This window comes from Stegostoma tigrinum, chromosome 34 (assembly GCF_030684315.1).
Source record: "Stegostoma tigrinum isolate sSteTig4 chromosome 34, sSteTig4.hap1, whole genome shotgun sequence".
NCBI classification, from domain to species: Eukaryota; Metazoa; Chordata; class Chondrichthyes; order Orectolobiformes; family Stegostomatidae; genus Stegostoma; species Stegostoma tigrinum.
The window spans coordinates 8,203,076-8,217,157 of NC_081387.1; the positions used below are offsets into that span (position 1 = coordinate 8,203,076).

The 14,082-nt window shown below is 42.3% G+C and overlaps 1 protein-coding gene across 5 annotated transcripts in view; it reads right to left on the minus strand.

Moving 5' to 3' along the window:
* LOC125467727 (collagen alpha-1(V) chain-like) overlaps positions 1-14,082 on the minus strand; it is a 256,531-nt gene that overhangs the window by 189,629 nt on the left and 52,820 nt on the right. The window lies entirely within an intron of this gene.

Below are 14,082 nucleotides of genomic sequence, written 5' to 3' on the forward strand. Positions count from 1 at the left end.
TTGCATTTGAACATGAACTGCTTCAGTATCTGAGGAGTCACAAATGGTGCTGAGCAACATGTAATCATCGGCAAACATCCCCACTTCTGAGCCTATGATGGAGGGAAGAACATTGATGTGTTGGCTGATGTTGGTTGGGGCTAGAACACAACCCTGAGGAACTCCTGCAGAGATATCCTGAAGCTGATATGACTGATATCCAACAACTGCAACTGTTTTTCTATGTGCAAAGCATGATTCCAACTAGAGGAGAGTTTACCCCGATACCCACTGTTTACATTTTTGCTAGGGCTCCTTGATGCCACACTTGGTCAAATGCAATTTTGATGATAAGGGCTATCATTCCCATTACACCTCTATAATTCAGGATTTTTGTCCATGTTTGAACCAAGGCTGTAATGAGGTCCAGAGCTAACTGGCCCTGGCAAAACCTAAACTGGATGTCACAGAGCAAGTTACGACTGAGCAGGTGCTACCTCGGTACCACTGTTCATGACACTTTCCACCATCACTTTACTGATGATCGAGAGACTGATGTAATTGACTGGGTTGGGTTATCCTGCTCTTCAGATACAGGACATACCTGGGCAATTTTCCACATTGTCAGGTCAATGCCAGTATTGTAACTGTACTGGAAGAGATTGGCTAGGGGAACGGCAAGTTCTGGAACACAAGTCTTCAATATTATTGCTGGAATGTTTTCAGAGCCCATATCCTTTGCAGTATCCAATGTCTCTATCCATTTCTTGATATCACATGGGATGAGTTGAATTGGCTAAAGATTGGTGTCAGTGATGCTGGGGACCACTGGAGGAGGCTGAGATAGATCATCCACTCAGCACTTCTGGCTGAAGTTTCAATCACTCGTTCATGTTTACAGCTCAGAAGTAGGGATTTGGTCCATCATGTCCATGTCGGTCAATGATGTTCAGATGACAGTAATCCCATTTTGCAGTTTTTGTTCCATAGCCTTGGAAGCTATAGCAACGTCCTGAATACTGCTTCAATGTTACAAGAGTTGCTGATTTAACTTCTCTAATTCAAATAGAGGGAATAGTGGAAAAACTGGTGAAAAAACTGCTTCTCAACTCTCCTTCTACCTCTTTGTTGTGATTGCTTCAGCCTTACCTATTGCACATGTGCTATACTTTTCCATCATTGAGAATGGGAATATTTCCTCCAGTGGTTGTTTAATTGTCCACCACCATTCTGGAATGGATGTAGCAGGCCTGCAAAGCTTAGATTTAATCTGTTAGCTGTGGATCATGCAGGTCTGTCTATCACTTGCTGTTTATGCCATTTTGCATGCAAGTAGTCCTGTTTGGAGCTTCACCAGGTTGACACCTGATTTTCAGGTATGCCTAGTGTTGCTCCTGGCACGCCATCCTCAGTCTCCATTGATCCCCTGGCTTGTTGGTAATGGTTGAGTGGGGGATATGCCGGGCCGTGAGGTTACGCATTGTGTCAGAGCACAATTCTACTGCTGTTGATGACCCAAAGGGGCATCAGATAAGTCCTGTCTTGAACTCCTATGTCTGTTTGAAGTTTGTCCCATTTAGCACTGTGATGTGTCACATAATAGGTGTTCTCAATGAGAAATCAAGACTTGTCTCCATAAAGCAACACAGTATGGAGCTGGAGGAGCAGTCAGGCAGCATCAGAGGAGCAGGAAAGTTGACTTTTCAGATCGAGACCCTTCTTCAGAAATGGTGAGGGGGAAGGGAGCTGGGAAATAAATAGAGAGAGGAGGGGTGGAGCTTGGGAAAGGTACATGGGATGGTGACAGGTGAATGCGGGTAGGGATTGGTCAGTGGGATGACTGGGGCAGATAGGTGGGAGAGAAAATGGACAGGTTGGGTCAGGTCAAGGAGGCAAGAGGGAGGATGGGGGCGCTGGGAAAAGGTAGGTGTGGTGGTGATAGGTTGCATGCAGATGGGGCTGGTGGGGATTGGTCGGTGGAAAGGGTAGGTTGGATAGGTGAGGAAGAAGATGGATAGGTTGTGTCAGGTCAAGAACACGGGAATGAAAGGGATGTTTCGACGTGGGATGAGACTAGGGGTGGGGAAATTTAAAAACTGGGTGAATTTTATGTTAAGGTCATTGAGCTGTAGGTTCCCGAGGCAGAATATGAAATGTTGCTTCTCCAGTGGTACCATTGTGGCACTGGAGGATGCCAGGGCAGACATGTCACCCAGGGAGTGGGAGGAGGAGTTAAAACGGTTGGCGACTGGAAGTTGTTGTCGTTTGTCGTGTACAGAGTGCAGAAGCTCCATGAAATAGTCCCTGAAACTGTACTTGGTCTCACCGATGCAGAGGAGGCCCCATCAGGAGCAACGTATACAGTAAGATCATAATACCATAAGACTTGGAGCAGAAATTAAGGCATTCTGTCCATTGAGTCTGCTCCGCCACTCAATCATGGCTGATAAGTTCCTCAACCCCATTTGCACGCTTTCTCCCCATAACCCTTGAACCCCTTGATAATCAAGAACATATCTATCTCAATCTTAAATGTACTCAATGACCTGGCCTCCACAGCCTACTGTGGCAGTGAATTCCATAGATTCACCACTCTCTGGCTGAATAAGTTTCTCCTGTAGGCCAAGTTGATGGATATACAGGTGAACCCCTGTCTGATATGAAAGATTTGCTTTGAGCCTTGGATGGGGGTGAGGGGTGAGATGTAGGTACAGGTGTAGCACTTCCTGTGGTTGCAGGGAAAGGCGCCAGATGCAGTGGGGTTAGTGTGGAGTGTGGAGCAGACAAGGGAGTCGTGGAGACACCGCTCCCAATGAAAGTTAATTGGGGTGAGGAGGGAAATATCTCTTTAGCCGTAAGGTCAGATTGTAGGTGGCAGAAGTGGTGGGAAGTTCCGGTCCTTGAAATAGGATGACATCTGGAATGTCCAGGAATAGAATACTCCATCTGGGGAGCAGATGTGGCGGAGGTACAGGAATTAGGAGTAAGGGATCGCATTCTTGCAGCAATGTGGGTGAAAATAGATGTGTAGTCCACATAGTTATGAGAATCAGTGGGCTTGAAATAGATGTCGGTGTTGAGGCGGTCACCAGCAATGGAGACAGAGAGGGCCAGGAATGGGAGGGTGGTATCGGAGATGGTATAGGTGAATTTGAGGTTGAGTTGAAAGGCGTTAGCAAAGTTGTTGAACTGTTAAAGCTCCTCATGAGAGCACAAGGCAGCGCCAGTACAGTCATCAATGTAGCAGAGGAAGAGGTAGGGGATGGTGTCAGTGTAAAAGCAGAAATGGGACTGTTCCACATATCCTACAAAGAGGCATAGCTCAAGAAATGTAAAAACTGCCAAAGAACTGTCAAACTGGCTTACCATATGCCTGAAGACTCTCACATTAGAATAGTGCTGCCTGACTGATTTCACAAGGATCCATTAGCAGGGGGAGTGCCATCAGTTCAATTGGCGGCTCCACGTTATGTTGAAAACTTGACTTGGGACTGAGAATTCCAAGCTTCTTGCAATGGCATGACATCATTAGTTTCTGCAAGGTTAATGCCAGGGTGGAATTTAAAGGTAGTTAATTTTGTTCTTATGAATGAGAGGACATTTCACAATAGCATGAAGTTCAAGAGAACATATCTCAGTTTATTGCTAGAAGTTTTCCATTTCTCCCCTGTGCTTGTTTCTTGATGTCGGTACATGATAGATATCAGATCACATAGGTGAAGAGGAAGAGGGAGCTAGGTGGTGAGAATGGGTTGACATTAACTTGGCATCTGGGATATAAGGGAACATGGGGCAGGTGGGTTGCAGGTTATAGAATGTCTGGAAGTATGAGACACCATTTTGGAGAAGGGTTTTGGCCAAAAATGTTGACTTTCCTGCTCCTCAGGTGCTGTCTGGCCTGCTGTGCTTTTCCGGCTTCACATCTATTGACTCTGGCTTCCAATACCTACAGTCCTTACTGTATCGAAGGGTTATGAGAGGCCATAGGGTAAGGAGATCCAACAGGAAGTTGGGATGGCAAGAGTGGAGCTGGGAACTGGGCAAGAGAGACAGACTGAGAAATGAGAGTTGAAGGACAGTTTTTGTTTTTTTTTAAGTAAACTGTAGCACATTGCGGGAGCACGGAGACAGGTCATGTCCACAGCTACATTCAGTTTCATTCTGCCCCATCACTGTGCTGGCATTCTCCAAAATACATCTTCCAGCAAAGCCCAACATCTAGGACATGGAAACAAACATGCAAGGATATAGAGCGATACACAGACACTCAAACAAACAGACATAGCCACAGACAGATACACAGCCACAGAAACAGACAGGCACAGACACATACATAGCCACAGAATAAAAACAAACACAGAAACAGACACATACACAGATACACAGAAACAAATAGACACACTCGTGGAAGAATGCACAGTAACTAACAGAGGGGTAGAGAATGCCCAGTCACAAGCACAAGTACATAACACAGATACACAAACAAATAGAAAAACACATAGACAGATGCAGAGGCTTACACGTGCAGATACACATTCACTGAAGCAAATGCACACATGCAGATACATGGTTGCACAAAATCAGATACACATAGAGAGATAGAGTTACGCAAACACACAAATTGCTGGAAAAGCTCAACAGACCTGGCAGCATCTGTAGAGAGAATTCAGAGTTAACATTTTGGTTCCAGTGCCCCTCCTCAGTACCCATATGGAGAATCAGACATAAAATAGATATTCAGAGACGCAAACAGAAACACAGGGATATACACAATTATTGGAACAAAATGGCATACACATAGGGATATGTAGACAAAAACCAAACAGACACATGCATGGAGAGATGATTAGACACAGAAGTAAAGTTACACACATAGCAATACACTGACTCAGAAACAACTGACAAAGATACAAACGTACACAGATAAACATTCAGACACAGAAACAAACTAACACACATGTGGACAGATATGCAGAGAAATAAACACAGACATATAGGCCAATACACAGAAACAGAAACAAAAACACACAGATACACAGTTACACAAATAACAGATGCATACATACATAAACAGAGACACGCATGTATTAATATAGACAAATACAGACATACAGAGAAACAAATAGAAATAGAGAGACAGAGATCCACAGATATGGAAACAAAATGACACACACAAACAGATATGCAGACACACACTGAAATCCACAGACAGCCATAAACAGAAATATATACTGAAATCCACAGACAGCTACAAACAGACAAACACACATTGAAATACACAAGCACAGACAAAAACAGACACACACACACTGAAATCCACAGACACACGTACAAAACATGCACACACAAAATGTTACACAGACACAGAATCTAACAGACATACAGAGAGAGACACACACACAAACGGACACACTCATAAACAGATACACAGTCGCAGATTAAGACCGAAAAGCACATGGGCAAAATGCAAATGCAAATAAAAAAATAGATATACAGAAACAGATAAACACATGGACAGATTCACAAATAGAAAAATAGTCATTCGCGGACAGATAGACAGGCACTTAAAAATACAGACAGCTAACAGAGTTGGAAACATAATGACCCATAAATGGACATACACAGGCACAGAACCAAACAGATACATATGTAGATATGTGTCCAGGAATCAGAAACAGACGGACACACAGACAGATACACAGAAACAAAAAGACACACACAACAAAGATGCACAAAGACAGAAACAGGCAGACACAGACACAGAAACAAATGCATCCACGGATAAACAAATACACATACAGAATAAGATACACCATGGACAGATATGCAGGCATAAAAACAAGCAAGTGTACATGGAGAAATACAGAGACACAGATTTGAGCAGGCACACCATAGGGAGAAGTAGTGACACAGAAACAAACAAAGACAGACACAGATTTACACCAATGCAGAAACAGACACACATGCACACAGATACACAGATACACAAACAGATACATTTGTGCAACAATACACAGACACAGCATCAAAAAAATACACACACACAGAAAGAGACACACAGAGTGGTACCAACACTAAAACAAGACACACAAGAGAGAGAGCGATAGGCAGAAACAACCAACCACAAACAGAGAGATAAACAGACACAGAGAGGTACAAAGACAAAGAAACTAGCAGTCAAACACATAGAACTATACAGTACACAGTCACAGAGACAAACAGACACACAGAGACAGATAAACAGACACAGAAACTTGAAAAGATACAAAGACATGAAAGCAAACTGATAAAAACAGATAGGTAGACACAGAATGAAACAGGCACACACACGTAGCACACATAGACACAAAGATAAACAGACAGGCAGAGACAATTACACTGACACTGAAGGAAACAGACACACACAGAAAGATATGAAGACACAGGATGAAATAGACACATAGAGTGATACACAGACACAGTAACAAACACACAGAGATACCCAGGCAGAGATAAAAACACTCGTATTGAGACATATAGCACACATACAGAAACATAGAGACACACACACATAGAGATACACAAACAGAGGAAAATAGATATTCACAGCGATACAGAAACACAGAAAGACACACACACACAGATAAAGAGACACAAACAAAAAGACACATGTTGATAGATGTATAGACTCGGAAAGGGACAAACAAACACACAGGTATGTAGATACAGAAACAATCATGCACACAGGTACAGAGTCACAAAAATATACACAGAGATGGGTACAAAGAAACAGAATGAAAAATATACATATATAGAGCGATACACAGACACTGTGACAGACATGCAATTCTAGAGATGCAGACAGACATAGAGAAATACAGTCACAGAAAGAAATATATATGTACTCATTGAGAGAGATAGAAAGTCACAAAAACAAACAAGATAAACACAGACACAGAAAGAGATATGCAGACACTGAACAACCAGAGACCACAGAGAGATACCATGACACAGAAACCCACACAGAGACAGCCAGAGATTAAAAAGGCAGAAACTCACATAGCAATACAGAGGCATAGAAAGACTCAATCACACATGTAGAAAGATACAGAGACACAGTGACAAACAGGCAGTGACAGATACGCCATTGCAGTAAAAAAAGATATGCACATTAGGAAGATACTCAGAGTGACACACAGATGCACAAATTCAAATGCATGCAAAAGCAACAGACAGGCACAGATAGACAGAAACAAACAGACTCACACATGGAGAGATATACAAACACATGTCAAGAAAAATACACAGACACAGTCTGAGAAAACACATGCATAGAGTTACATGGAGAAAGAGACAGATCCACAGTTAGAAATAGACAAACAAGTAGAGAACTACGCTGAATGTTGTTTATGCATATATTCAAGACCAGATGGGCAGAATAGCTTTCAGATACTTACATGACATCACAACATTCTGACATCTGGTGTAAAGTTATCCACTTTGCCTTCAGTAACTGTCTCAACGCAATGTAATCAGTGATGTGTCAGTCAGTCAGTTATATGTATACAATAACTTCAGAAAGAATTGTTTGCAGCAATCTTCAGCCAGAAGTACTGAGTAGACAATTCATCTCAGCCTCCTCCAGTGGTCCTCAGCATCACAGATGCCAGTCTTCAGCCAGTTCGCTTCAGCTCTACATGATTTCAAAACACTGTTGGAAACTGAATACTGCAAAGGCTGTTGATCCTGACATTCCAGCTATAGTATTGAAGACTTGTGCTCCAGAACCTGCTGCTCCCCTAGCCAAGCTGTTCTGGTACAGTTACCACACTGGCATTGACACAACAATGTGGAAACTGTCCAGGTATGCCCTATATTCAAACAGCAGGACAAATCCAACCCAGCCAATCAGTAAAGTGATGAAAGGTGCCATCAACAGTGTTATCAAGCAGCACCTGCTCAGCAATTATGTGCCCAGTGATGCCCACTCAGCTCCTGACCTCATTATAGTCTTGGTTCAAACATGGACAAGAGACCTGAATTTTATGAATGAGTAGGAAGTGACAGCCCTTGATATCAAAGTTGCATTTAACAGTCTGTGGCATGAAGGAGCAAAAGCAAAACTGAAATCAATGGGTATCAGGGAACAAACTCCACTGGTTAGAGTCATACTTGGCACATAGGAAGATAGTTGTTGTTGTTGGAAGTCAGTCATTTTTCACTCCAGGACATCTTGACAGGGGTTCCTCAGAGTAGTGACTTGGCACAGTCATCTTCAGATGCTTCGTCAGTGTTCTTCCCGCCATCTTAAGGTCAGAAATAGCGATGTTCACTATTGATTGTACAATATTCAACACCATTCGTGATTCCTCAGAAGTTCTGGACAATATCAGGCTTGGGCTGACAAGTGACAAGTAACATTCACACTACAGAAACGCCATCTCAAATAAGAAACATTCTAACCACTAGTCCTTGCAATTCAATGCTATTAGCATCATTCAATGCACCATTATCAACATCTAGGGATATCATTGATCAGAAACTCAGCTGGACTCACCACATAAACACAGTGGCTCCAAGAAGCAGTTCACAGGCTAGGAATTCTGCAGTAAGTAAAGTCAGTGACTTGTCAAAGCCTATCCACCACTACAAGGCACAAGTGAGGAGTGTGATAGAATACTCCCCACTTGCCTGGATGGGTCTGGTTCCAACAACACTCAAGAAGCTTGACACTATCCACATCAAAGCAACCCACTCAATTTTCACTGTATCCACAAATATCCCCTCCCTCCGCATCAACAATCAGTAGCAGCAGTGCGTCCTATCTACAAGATGCACTGCCAGAAATTCACCTATGATCCTCAGACAACATCTTCCAAACTCACGATCACTCCCATCTAGAAGGGAAAGAATAACAGATACATAGGAACACCACCACTTGCAAGTTCCCCTTCAAGTCACTCATCACAAGGACACAATATCCAGCTGAACAAGAATCCACTCTTAATGGTATACACCAATAGAAATGACAACACCTTAGACTGTTGTCATACTGATGGTGATGTTTAACTCAAGAGACATGACATGATCGCAGCAAGGGAGTGCTAAAAATAAATGATCATCAATCAGAAATACATCATGTGAAAAATCAAAAACACCTTTATTGCAAGGGGTGTTGACACATAAATCACCATAAGACTATATGAAATAGTAACTGGAGTAATGCAGTCACCCCCTTGAGCCTGCTCCAACATTCAATAGGATAATGGCTGGTCTGAAATTTCTCATGTCCACTTTCCTGCCCTTTCTCCATAACCCTCAAGCTCTACTGAACAAGAATACATCTATCTCAACCTTAAAAAGACACCAGGACTCTGTCTCCACAGCTCTCTGTAGCAAGGATTTTCCAAAGACTCTCAACCCTCTGAGGGAAGAAATTCCTCCTCATCTCAGTCTTAAATTGGTGCCCGTTATGCTGAAACTATCCCCTCTGGTCCTAGACTCTCCCATGAAGGGAAGGCAAAGCATCAGAGTTTGCAATTTTCACATAAACAACAAGTGCTCATGGAAAGACACCACACCATTGTGCCCAGATCATTTGACATTGAAGTGAACAATGGCCAGGTCTTGTCGTGAAAAAGGCAACACTGTATATACTATCTAGTACCTGTCACAAAGATGTCAACACAGTTCCTGAAGGTATTGTGCCAGACAACAGTCACATGCCTGCGACAAATGACACAGCCATGGGCAACCACAGACAGAACATCTCAGAGTAAAACTTCACAGCCAAGTCAGTTTCTGAACAGTTTTGAGCCTTTTATCTCAGGAAAGATGTACAGGCAATCTAGAGAAGGTTCACTAGACTAACGCCAGGTATGGAGGGTCTGACTTATGAAGAGAGGTTGAGGATACTGGGCCTATATTCATTGAAATTTGGAAGAATGAGAGGTGACCTTAATGAAACATACAACATTCTCAGAGGACTTGACATCGATTTCAGGAGTTGGCAGGTCATGTTGCAGCTGTAAAGGACATTGGTTAAGCTATTTTTGGAATACTGTGTTCAATTCTCGTCTCCCTGCTACAGGAGGAATGCTGTGAAACTTGAAAGGGCTCAGAAAAGATTTACAAGGATTTTTCCAGGTTTGGAAGGTTTGAGCTATTGGGGGATGCTGAATAGGCTGGGGCTATTTTCCCTGGAGCATCAAAGGCTGAGGGGTGACCATGTAGAAGTTTATAAAATGATAAAGGGCCTGGATAGGGTAAATAGACAAAGTATTTTCCCCAGGGTAGGAGAGTCCAAAACTAGTGGGTATAGGCTTAAAGTGACAGGGGAAAGATTCAAAAGGGACCTAACGGGCAACTTCTTCACACAGAGGGTGGTGCATGTACATGGTGCATGAGCTGCCAGAGGAAGTGGTCGAAGCTGTTACAATTACAACATTTAAAAGGCATCTGGAGGGGTATATAAATAGGAAGGGCTTAGAGGCATATGGTTCAAATGCTGGCAAATGGAAATAGATTAATTTAGGACATCTTGTCTGCATGGACAAATTGGACCGAAGGGTCTGTTTCCATGCTGTACGGCTCTATGCCTCTATAAGTGCCTGACAGGATAAGTGCAGAAATGTTGCTTCCCTTTTGGGAGCGTCCAGAAACAAAGGGCATAAGAAGTTGCTTATTTAAGTCAGAGATGAGGAGGAATTTCTTAACTAAATAGGTGATTGATTTGTGGATTTCTTTACCACAGAGGGCTATCAAGTGTTATTAGGTATACTCAAAGCTGAGGCAGACAGATTTTTAATCAGTACGGGAATAGAGGGGTGTGTGAAAAAGGCAGGAAAGCATAGTTGAGGATTATTAAATCAGTCATGATTTTATTGAATGGCGAAGCAGACTTGAAGGGCTGAATGGCATACTTCTGCTCCGTTGTCTTATGACCTTTACATATGTTAAATAATTAAGCTCTAGATGTGGTTGTGTCATATGTCGAACAAGCCATTATCTAATCATTGGTAGAAAATATGTAACTGTGCATCCTCATCCAATTATCAGAAAGTGTTTCCTTTTATTACAGACGGAAGTGGGGATGTTGTCTAACATAGACAGTCAGTGTACTCTTAAGATGGTTACATAACATATGACATACAGTACAGAGGCATTTGCCTCACATTCAGTTATGCTGTCAGAACAATGGAACTACTGTGTTTTTCAGTCAGTAAGCTTCATGTAATATATGGGAGCATCAGTACACACAGAACCTAGCATACATCAGTGATATTAAAGGAATGCAAATAAGAAGTGGTGTTAATAAACTTCAAGACATCTGTCTCAACAAGAACCAAATCTTTGAGGTATATTTTGGCAAGCTAACAATTAGGGAAGTGTTCAGAATATGCTGATCCAAGAAATCATGTTAGAACTGCTCAGAACCAGAAGCAGGTAAACTCAAACACACTCACAGAAGAGGACATGTACATAGAGACATACACAGACACAGAAAGTCAAAAAGACACACATTCAAAGAAACAGTCAGTCGTGCACAGAAAAATAAGTTCACAGAGAGATACGCAGATATGGAAACAACAGACATTGAGAGACATACACTCACAGACAGACCTACATACACAGAAAAAGACAGATATGTTCATAAACAAAATGTTGGTCAGCAGATACAGTAAATAATTCAGCAAGTTAATGTTGTACCATTTCTCATGAGGGGAAGTCAGATACAAAAGAAAGAAACTTATGCCTCAGTTATACAGGGCAGTAGTGAGATCGCCACCGTACTCAGTACTGGTCCCCTAATTCAGTGAAAATGTGCATGGTTTGGAAGCAGTTCGGAGCTGATTTACCAAACTAATATTTGGTTGTCTCGTGAGGAAAGGTTGGACGGACTAGGTTTGCATCCGCTGGAATTTAAAACAGTAAGAGGTGACTTCGTTGAGACATAGAAGATCCTGAGCAGTCTTAAAATGATAAGTTTGGAAAGAATAGAATGCATACAGCATAGAATTAGGCCATTCGGCCCATTGAGTCCACACCAACCCTCGGAAGAGCATCCCATCCTGCCACCCCTGTTATGTTCCCTCTTATGGGAGACTCTAGAACTAGGGGCAGTGTGGTGACTCAATGGTTAGCACCATTACGTCATAGCACCAGGTTCCCAGGTTTGATTCCACCTTGGGTAACTGTCTGTGGGGAGTTTGCACATTCTTCCTGTGTCTGCACGAGGTTTCCCCTTGTAGTTCAAAGATGTGCATATTAGATGCATTGTCAATGCTACATTGACTGTAGTGTCCAGGGATGTGCAATCTAGGTAGGTTAGCCATGGGAAATACAGAGTTAATGGGTTGGATCTGGGTGAGATGCTCATCAGAGGGTTGGTATGGACTTAATGGGCTGAACAGCCTGCTTCCACACTGTAGGGATTCTATAATCTAGGTATCATACATTTAAAACAATGATTAAACATTCTTTTCCTCTTCCTGTCTGTTGAGTGTTTGGAAATGTTGTCTTGAAAAGGTGGGGGAAGCAGATTCCTTGAATTGATTTAAGGCAAAGTTAGATAGATTCCTGTTAAGCAAGGGGATAAAGGGGACAGTATAGTTTCCAATCAGTTCAGCTATACATACGTAGGCTCATACAGACACATGGAGAGGTACAGACATGAAAACAAAGAGGCAGACACAGAGAGAGAAACTGACAGGGAAACAGAATACACATAAATATGCAGACAGAAAACAACAGACACACACATGGAGATTACATGGTCACAGACTCAAACACGTGCATAGAAAAATTCAAAGATACATAAATAAACAGCTTAAAACATATAGAGGAATAGTTAGAAAATCAGAGTGAAAAACATACGCGCGCACACACACACACACCATATGCATGGTCACAGAAACATAGAGAGATACACAGAGATACAGAGTCAGACATACACACAGAGAAATGGCCATTCAGTTTATCATTTTGTTTTAAATTTACTGCCAGCCCACTCTGATTTAGTGCTCTGTTGTGCACCTGGCTCCCTAAATCTCTTCAGCTTTCCATTATTTCACCATTTAAAATAACACCCGGTCTGACCCTTTTGCTACAAAGTAGATGATCTCACATTTTCCAGCAATAAAATCCATCTGCCACAATTTTTCCCACTAGCTCATCTTTCCATGTCTCTTTGAAATGCAGTGCCACAGTCTGCAGTACTCACTACGTCACCAATCTTCTTCCATAGGATATATGACTCCCGATTGCGATAGCTAACTCACTAAGCAGATGTAGGAGCAGACAGGCAATATTGAGAACTGCACAGACATCAGAACACAGGACAGACTAAACTTTTGAGTAAACTGGGAAAAGGCGTAATGAGAGATTGATGCAGCCAAATGCAAAGATTTATGCCTAAAATCCTGCACGTACGGGAATACAGGCATACGTAGACTGTTACCCTAATGCATTTTTCACTGTACCTGGGGCATATGTGACAATAATTAATCAAATCAAATTTTAAAAATAAGCTCAGGAAACAGACAACCTAGAATGCACAAAGTTTAACATATAAGAAAAAACCAGGCACACGTAGACACACAGACACATACATGCACAGGTAGACTGCCATGGATTCAGGTGCTGATGCACATACGTACCTGCACAGACTGATAGAAAGAGCCTAACTAAACAGACAACACTCCAACACAGCAAGTAACAACAACAAGTTAGAATTTATATTGACTCAACATAGTAAAGCCCCGAAAACACTTCACAGGAATGATTATCAAGCAAACTTTGATGAAAACTTTCTTTGATGAGCCATTACATAAGAATTAAGGAAGTGATCAAAAGCACAGTCATGGAGATGGGCTTTAAGGTGACTGACACGAGAAAGCAGAAGTAGAGAGACGGAGAGTATTAGGGAGGGAATCCTTGATCTTGGAGCACGGGCACAGCTTTTCAAAAGGCCAGGATTAGTGGAGCACTCAGAGAGTCTCAGAGAGTCAAGGGATTGTAGGAGCTCACAGAGACTGTAAGTTGAAGAGAAGGGTTAGAATTGACACCATAGGAATGGTAAGTCTTGGACTGAGAGGGAAATGAGTCTCGGTATGAGTTATGAGC